Source organism: Falco biarmicus, chromosome 5, assembly GCF_023638135.1.
Source record: "Falco biarmicus isolate bFalBia1 chromosome 5, bFalBia1.pri, whole genome shotgun sequence".
In the NCBI taxonomy this organism is placed as follows: domain Eukaryota; kingdom Metazoa; phylum Chordata; class Aves; order Falconiformes; family Falconidae; genus Falco; species Falco biarmicus.
This window is the reverse complement of record NC_079292.1, coordinates 62,384,421-62,393,844: the sequence shown is the minus strand read 5'-3', so window position 1 is coordinate 62,393,844 and position 9,424 is coordinate 62,384,421. Positions and strand designations below refer to the sequence as shown.

At 40.1% G+C, this 9,424-nt stretch overlaps 1 long non-coding RNA gene across 1 annotated transcript in view; it reads left to right on the top strand.

The window, feature by feature from the left end:
* The first annotated feature begins 7,437 nt into the window (after positions 1–7,437).
* The window catches only part of LOC130150608 (uncharacterized), a 58,728-nt gene continuing 56,741 nt past the window's right edge, over positions 7,438–9,424 (top strand). The window contains exon 1 of the long non-coding RNA XR_008822294.1: positions 7,438–7,489. This is a non-coding gene — a long non-coding RNA (uncharacterized LOC130150608). The remainder of the gene's footprint in view (positions 7,490–9,424) is intronic.

Sequence of the window (9,424 nt, the reverse complement as noted above, 5' to 3'; positions counted from 1 at the left end):
ACCTAGTCACATCACCTAAATGTTTGTATGCAGGTTTTATGTTTAACACCTGTTGATTCTTTCTTTTTCTCATTGACCAGAAGTTACACATTTGGGAAGGCTTTTCTTGTTTAGAGAACCTAGAGTCAAACAATGGCTGAGTAAATTTGACACTGTTTTTCTTAGAAAACTCCTGCAAAATGTGTTACAAGGTGGGACTAAGTGTCTTGACTGCTGTCATGCTACTGATGATGGCATAGGTGTGACTGTAAGTATAGAGCTCGCTTGAAATAAACCAAATGAAGGGAGAAGCCAAAAACACACTGCATCCTGCAAGTGTGTGCATGTTTGTATGGTGGTTAGGGTGGTTTTCTTCTGATTTTGTTTGCTTTGAGACTGAAGGTGAAAACAAGTTGCCCTGTCTTTTATTAAAGACAGAACAGGTCAAATTCACCCACAGTGTAAATGTGCTTTGGCTTCCTACTTCTTCCCACCTGAGCTAGCAGTGACTGTTTTTCCAGCACATTTATTCCAGTATCAGCAGAGATAAAGCAAGCTGAGGAAGAAGGGGTGGGGGTTACACTAGAGGCCAAGGGCAGGGAGCTTTTCGTGCAGCCTCTCATTGTAGTTTAGGATTTTTCAAAGCTGCACATGTTGAGTAATATCTGCCAATAAACACAGCTCAGTGGGTGAGAAATCTGTCTGCCTCTTGCTGAGGATTAGAAGAGAAAAGACACCAAATGAGCAGTTTCTTCACATGTGGGTCATGCCCCTCACTGGGGTACTTGCCCCTGACCTAATTCTGTTCCACTTTGTCTCCCTCATTCCCTCCTGTCTTCCTTCCCTCTTCTACTCCTCCACTGCTGCACTACTGGTGGTCTGGTGCATGCTGCACAGATGTTTTCCCCATGCTATTATAAGATTATTTTTCAAGTGGCTTCTTGGAACAGATGTTCCAGTGTGTGCACTCTCCTTCCCTTGGCTGAAAGTGCTCTGCACAAAGAGCAGATTGCATTGCTGCTCTCCTTTTGATCTAAAGAGCAAGTGTGAGAAAAAAAAGCTCACAAATGATGCTGGTTTTCATTTCAGGCTGCTTGGCAATGGTGCACCTGGGTGTGTGTCTCCTTCTTCTTTTCTCCCCCATCACTAGTGCTGCTTGCAGATGTTTTTTTCTGTGCCTTTCTTCTTCAGCCCATTTTTTTCCCTCTGTGACCCAATACTTTACTCCCACTGCTTTTAAATTTTCTTTCATCTAACACTCCGGTATGCATGCTTCCAAAATAATTCTCTACCCATTGCCAGCACCTCATCTTCATCTTCTCCTTCCTTTGGCAATCCCTGGACTGTTAGGATGGATAATTCTCATGTGTTTGGGTACGAGGCGTGTCCCCTTTTTAATCTTTTCATTTTGATTTCAGATTCATTGCTTAGTTTCTCCTTCATTGCCCCAGTGAATTCACCTGAATATTGCTGCTTCAACTTTTTAATTTTATTTCTCCCTTTGGGTCAGGGACATTTCAGAGAGTCAGAGGTCTTATGACATCAAGGGAGCATCTTTTTCAAGTGCCACTTAATTTATGGATACAACAAAAGCATGACACAAGGAGGTTGTGAAACGTATGCTATATTTCACGATCCTCTATCTAGGCTTAACCAACTGAAACTCATCTTTTGGGATTAAAAAAATTTAAAAAATCTTTATTTGCTCACATCCAGTCTTTCAGATAAATGGTATATCAGCTTTAATTCTGGGTGTTGGCTTTCCTTAGAAATTCAACTTACATGAATGCTGTCTTTAGGGAGAAAAATAAATATTGCAAATCTTTTCTGAGCCAATAAGGTAGAATTTGGGATTGGGTTCCTAGCCCAATATTAATCAGCTTCAGTTGATTCAGGATGATTTACATCAGTGGAGAATTTGGTTTGGATATGTGTTCTAAAAAATCTGCCCATTGTTATTCTTGTTTTGGTATGTCCAGCACTGTATGTACCCATTACTTTTGTTATAATGTCCTCTTATGGAAAAGTCCTGCAGAATTTATTGAGGAATGATAACCTTGTATAAGATTGTATAGGATTCTCTAACAGGGAAACTATTTCATTGCATTCACAGTCTGTCCTAGATTCCTCCAGAAATGTAAATCCTCTTTGCTGATTTATAGACTTGCAGGGAAATTTCTCTAGAACTCAATGGGGTTAAACTTATTAAATATCATACCGTCCCAGGGATGATTTAAACCACAGTTATAACCTTATGAACTCTTTCCTTCTCTAGCTTCTCTTGTAAGATTGTTCTATGGCATTGTGTTGCAGTGTGTATCAGCAAATCAGCAACAGATAAATAAACAAACAAACAAATAAATAAATAGGGTGATATATGCTGCGGCAGCGCTTTCCATCCACTAAACTACTTCCACCTGTGAGCTGAGGCTGCAAGCACAGCTTTAGTTGTGGTGCACTGCTTTCAAACCAAAAATACCTGTAAATCTGACCTATGGTTATAAATTCACCTACAATCCAAATAATCCATTACAGGTAAATGACTCTATTTCCATTCACATTTGAGACCAGTCTACCACACATCCTCTGGAAACTCAGAAAACTGGCCTTTCAGTGCTATTGCTGGCAGCTTACTTCTTGCTGGCCTTGCATTCTGCACTGAAGTATTAGAAAGCTGTCTTAGTCACCTCAGCATTGTTGGTATCTAAAAGGGTAGTGGAAGGGAGAATGTAAAGAGAACCAACTGGTTTAATGATGATTGTCAACAAGCTTATGAAAGAGGATCATATGATATAAAGCACATGATAGTAGGAAAGCAGATTCTCATATTACAGGAAATCCTATTTCCTGACCTTTGTATGTGATGGGTGTAGCAGGTGACATTGTAAACATAGTCACATCCAGTGTGAACCCAAAGTTTGCAAAAAAACAATAATCTATATTTTCACTCAAAAAGTTAATTTAAAATAGGCTGAAAAACAACCCCATGCTGGCCATTTAGGACGTTTCTTCTGTCCGAAGGCCAGACCCACATGTCATTCTGGACAAACTTTTTTGCTTTCTTGTTAAAATTCTTTGTTGGCAGAGATGCCATAGGCTTACCAGCCTATTCCAGTGTTCAACCATTCCTTCCGTCCATATAGTTTTTCAAGTGCTGAATGACATTTGTGGTATGGTTGCCATTGTACAAGCAGCTGCAGTAGGCTTTCTTCAAAAACTCACTGTAGGAATTTCTAGACTATGTCTGCTGGGCTTCTTTAAACCTCTGATTTAGGTGTAACCTGTTATCTTAAACCCTGGGGCAGCAGGCAGGGTGTTGCTTTGGTTTGATTTTTTTTCATCTAGATTACCAGAGAGGATATGATAAGATGGTTTTATTTTCTTTTTTATAAATACATATTTATATAATTATGTCAAATAAAAGGGGGGGTGTGGTGTGGTGTTAGTTCTTGCTTTGCCTTTTAGCAGACCTAAAAATAAAACCTGTGGATTTATTATTTTTAAAGTATGAAAAAACTCAGTGTCACTGACACTAATCTCTAGCTGACAATGTTCTCTGTGAGGATGGTATTTTAGCTGCCTTTCTGTTTATTCTTCTTCAAAAGGATTTGGAGTGCTAAAGAGGGTCTTTTGGCAGAGCCTGCTGTTTAAACTATACCTTTCATGAAGGTGGAATCACAGATGGCTGATGAAGACCTGCCTCTGCATTGAATATCATCCTTGCTTTAGGGTCCAAGGAAGAGGTAATCTTAAAATACTTTTGACGTGAACTGATCTGTGTAGACAGAAAAATGCAAAGAAACAAGATTCCACTTGCAGTGGACCTGTGCAGAGGTAAGCAGGCATGAACCAGCAAGACTCAAAAGCTGCACAGCCCCTGCAGAGCTGCTTCAAGATTTGCTACCACTTCTAATGATAATTTAGACAAAATAATAATCTAACCTGTAACAATTGGTGGTTAACTGGATTTGAATGAGCTGTCAACAGTCTTATGACTTTATTCTGCCTGTGCAGTTTGCTTTTAGTACATAGATTGTCAAAGTTTTATGATACGCTTCTATATATCTCCCTTTAGGAGTCCTTTACAGGATAAATTGCATTTCTCTGCCTCCAGATGTGACCACCTCAAAATTTCCTGTGAGAGGCAGTGCTAACAGAGCTAGGGTAAAAGAAGTCGTGAGAAGGTGTCTTTCCCAGTGCATTCAGCTAATTAATGAATGACAGGACAAAGGAGTGGTAGTTCTTGGGTGCAAAAATGGATAGCATAGATCCCAAATGATTGAAACTCACCACTTGAAGAAAGCCTAAAAGTGGCAAAATCCTCTATCTTCTACCCTCCTGACATTTAACAATGTAGGAAAACAACAACAAAGTAAAAAGTCAAGAAAACATTATTATTCACAATAGACTGCTTTCAGTAACTTGAACTAATTTTGTGTATTAACAGTCATACTTGATCAGAGTACTTTGAAAGAAGATTGCAAACCTTGTCTTATTTTACCTGAGAAGGGAGAAGGGACAAACTCATCATAACTAAGGAAAAAAGAAGTATTGTCATAACTTGGAGTTTTGAACTCCAGTCTCTAAAGTGAACTGAATAGTCCTCCATGGGAGACTTGTATTTACCTCTGATTTGCATCAGGGCCTCTGTGTCATGGCTTCTGTCACAGATACACCTAAAAATACACAGGCACCTTGGACCTCAATCCCACAATTTACAGGCTGTGGGTGAGGTGGAGTTCCAAGGACTTGTTCATCTTCCATGGTGACAGATTTGTGCTCTTGGACTGAGATCTCTGTACTGTGTCTTTCTGAGGCATAAAATTACTTGTTTTCCTCTGACCAGCATTGTGACACTTACAATGTTCCTGAAGGGCACAAAAAAGAACATTTGCTGTTACCACCAATTGTCTTTTCTGTTTTTTCCTTTTATTCTACAATTGCCTTTTTATTCTGTTGTGCATGTTTTATAATATTTACACCTTGTCATGGTTCAGAGCTTCCATACAGTTACGGTCTTAACAGAGGCCTGAAAGAGTAACTCACAATTGGCCTGACATAACATCCCTGTGTATCTTTTTTGATTTCCACCCTATCTGTCCACAGCTTCCTAGGCCTCCCCAGGCAATCTCTTTCTGCATTGTGTAATGGGCTTGTTTGAGATGACCTTACAAATCTTACAAATACAGTTGTTAATTTTGACTTGTAATTACAACTAACTATAAAATAAACCCAAAAATAGTAAAAAATCCCACACCAAACATTGCAATGATAAACTAAGAATAAATACCATGTTCCAGAAAGTTTTTCTGTCCAGCAGGTCTGAACACTCCTTTTCCTTCACAGATCAGGCTGGACATTAATGTCCTCAGTTTCCCACAGGCTTTGGGATACCAGATTTTTGTCACACTCGTCTCCAAACATTCTTCCTATCCCCATTCTTTTCCTCACTTCTGCATAGCTCTGGACATACCTTTCCCTTTTCCAAGCAAGCTCTGATCTGGTATCAGTGCTGATGCTAAGCTTGCTGGAACTGTATTGTCCCTGGAAGTCTGATGGTGTGATGTAAAACTACCTTGTAGGAATGATAGGGTTAAAAAGCATTGTGGGGTGCACAGGTAAGTATTCTGTGGTCAGGGATAAGGCACATCTAATATACAGGATGGTCTTGTGTCATTATATCTTATATGTCGTTCTACAGGGCCAATTATAGGTAGTTCTGCAATCACCAGATGGGAGATAATTTTAATCACAAACCTTACTCTCTAAGCTTCTGTGTCCCTTCTCCCTGGACAAAGATGTGACAATTGATTAATATTAAACCATATGTTGTTTCTTTAACTGATAAATGGAAAACACATTATTGGTTAACAGCTCGGTTTGGAAACAGTTGTTTAGTCATGATCGTGTAACAAAATGGGAGGAAACCCAAGTGGCAGCATAGAGCGTTAAGGTTGAGGCTGGTAACAACTGCAGTCATTCAGCAAGGCAAGGCTGTCAGAACTTACGAAGAGATGAGAACAGGGCTGTTTGATTTGGAAGTCAGGATTTAAGCCACATTTTTTGATTGCACAATTGAACTTAACTCTTAACTAACAAGTAGACTTAGCATTTGAAGTTGCAAAGTCCATCTGTTCAGAGTCATCACGCAGGAACTTTTCCTCCTGGCTGGGAAGTCTTACAGAGCAGGCTTGTTTTGCCACTGCAGTGCAGTTGATTTCAGAGAAGGCTTAAATGACATTGCAGAAGTCTTCCTTTCTAAGGGACAGCCAAAACTTCCTTGGCTCACCTGCCAGCTCTGTTCTGACTCTTGTGTGTCACACATCTGTCTGCTCACACCACACTGTTGGATGACTACTGAGTTTATGGGAATATTTGTGACCACTCTTAATTGAGATGAAGGCTATGACTCCAGCAGCCAACAGCAGGCAAACATCAGCTGTCTAAAAGATATGAGCGTGCTCTTTTATAAAAATGCATTATAGTTTCTGGCACTTGCTAGATGGCTGAGCTCAAGTGTTGGAGAATGTGAGGGTGGGACATTATGACTCAGCTGTTTTCTGTATTGCATTCATTAATATCTTGTATATTTTCCTGCAAGGACAGTTATAAATAGTTTTGTAGTGATCAGATGGGAAACAGTAAGCACAGCCCTTACTCAGCACCACTGGGGAAAAAGCTTTCCATCATCCGTCCCCAGCTTGCTTTCTCTGACACCTTTGTTGCTCCCTAACCACTTTTACTACTGGGATAGTAGCCCCAGCCCGCATGCTGGTGGTGCCGGGACTCCTCACCTAATAGGGTGAACAGGAAGGCAAAGAACTGTGAGGAATGCAATGAACCCAGCTCTGCCCCCACCTCCACATGCCAGCTAGATTAGATGGCTATGGGTCTGATTCAGGGTGCTCTGAAGTCCATGCAAATATTTGTGTTGATTTCGGTGGCTTTGGTTCAGCACCTGTGTACACAGATAAAAGTAAGCTTTCTTTCCCGAAGAGGGACAAAGTCATGTTTTCCTTTCATAGAGAGAAGTGCTGATACCATCTTCTCTGCTCTGCTCCTGGGACGGTCCATCTAGACGTTGTTGTGCATCCTGCTCCATTGTTAGAGTTCTAGCTGATCCCTAGAAATTCTTCCTCATGTATACACCTCCATTCTTGTTATAAGACAAAGGGACCATGCATAATGTTTTCTGCTTCATAGTTTTGAATGTTAAAGGGGTAATCTAAGACCAGAAACATTTTGTGGAATGTGTCCATTCCAAGAAAGGAAAAATTCAAGAAAAATTTAAGGAAAACTTTATTACCCGCAGCAGCTATATGTCAGTGTGAGTGGCAGTAGACCTTAATTCTTTAAAAGTGCATTCTACTTGTGCTACCATTGAATTTCTGACTTTTCTTTAAAGCCTTTGTACCCAAAGTTGTGTGATTTAATTGATTTTTTTTTTCTTTTCTTGGAAGAATATAGATAAGGAACTCACAAGCAAATAAATACTAAGGCTACTGTCCAGGTAAGTTTACTGTTTCACAAGTCATTTAAGTTCATGTCCCTGCATCTCTCTGACAGTGTGCATCCTCCCCTAACGTGATGTAGAATGTAGTTATTTACAATAATTATGTGTATTGCACGTTCTAGACATCAGCATCAGTGCAAAAAAAAGTGTAATAACATCAAGCCCCAGGGGTTTGCATGATTAAAAAAAAAAACAAAACAAAAAAAGATTTTATAGCCCATGTTTTGTCAGTTTGATTGCTGTTGAGGTAATTGTCTGTGTTTAATCCACCTTCTTCACTTTAATTCTGTGATTTCACAGTCTTCTCAAATTTTGAGAAAGTCCCTTATTATGAAATGCTGCTTTGAAACTTGGACCACAAAAAATTTCTTTTATATGCTGTCAAGGTAATAATGAAATAGAAATTAAAAAGATTATGGCAGTAATTCCGTGGGATTGAAAACTCCTCCATGTTGTTGTTTTTCATCTGAAAGGAAAAGATGGCAGTTTTTTTCTTTTGAAATGCAAAAGAATTCAGTTATTCTACCCCTGGAATATGTTTCTTTTGATCTTTTATGATTAATCTCTAGAAGATGACTCTGGCTAAAATGCTTCTAAATAAAAAACTTGTAGGTTTGGAGAAAATGTACGGTAATGGGGTTTTGAGAACTCCTGCGATGCTTTCATAAGTGACAGTATTTCGACAAAAGCTAAGGTTCTGTGTTCTGGTCAATAGTACAAAATTTTCCAACTCTTTATGGAATGCCAGCCCTATCCGGGGCAAAGTCCTTCTAACTGGTTGCCTGCCTGGGAGAGCACTCAGGAAGGTCTGCTGGAAGAAAGAGGCAAAGGTCTTTGCACCTCCCCTTAACAAGAAGGAAATGGGAAGACCACAACATGCGGGAATATCTCCATGTATTCCCATTCTCTCTTAGTCTGAGCGATAAAATTGTTTTTTTGCTTCGCTACTTAACTAGTCCTCCTGAAAACATCTGAAGCTGCTTTTCATTAAGCAAAAAGGAAGAAAGAACCCAGAGAGAATTGCTTCCTAAGCTCTTGTAGTAGCAGTGAAGGATTTCAGGAGGTGATGAAGGTGGGCATGTTCGTATGCAAATCACATGAAATTAGGGAGATGCTGGCAACAGGACTGACTGTGCAGCAATGACATATGTGGAGGTCAGAGAACTGTGGAGAGTCAAAGATCACAGAAATTTAAAGAAGCATGTGGGATAGTGAACAGCATCACTTTGGAAGCCAGGAGGGTAGGTTAATCACAGAGAGGGGAACGAGTGTATGTGAGGAATGAGATTTCTTGACCCAAAGGCCAAAATCCTGCGTAACCACAGGAGAAACATGAAGGGTGTTTGGCTAAATAATGAATGAATACTTGGAGAAGGAGACCAGATAAACTTGTGAGATATGCCCTTGATCAGAGCAGAAATTGGTCCCATGTGATTTCTGCCAGGTTTCTGGAACAGTCAGGGCAGAAACTGCTGACAGATGTCCTTGCTCTTCAGCTCTCTACAGGCAACTCTTTACAATCCCCAGACCTTTGTGAACCACTTTCAAGGCCATTTCTGGCACTGTCCAGAATCCATGAGAGGTACTAAGGGTGAGGGTAAAAGTATCTGCTGAGCACAGGAAAGGGACTGGACCAAAAGACTGAAAGACCACTTCAGAGTTAATTGTTGGGTGGGTTTTGGTGGGCTTTTTTTTATTATTTTGCATGTTAGAGCACAAGTAAGGGTTAGACTTGGAGAGGCTTCTCTTTATTTTCTGTGTGTTCTCAAGGACAGTTAGCTGTCCTCAAGTTAGCTGAGGACCCAGCAAGCCCAATTTGTAAGCTCCTTAATAGTTCCAGAGAATTCTCAGACAGACCAGGAGAAACAATTTCACTGTATTAAGTACCTGGTGTAATTCTCCCCTTTTTCAGCCTGGACTCTGTGTTCCTCA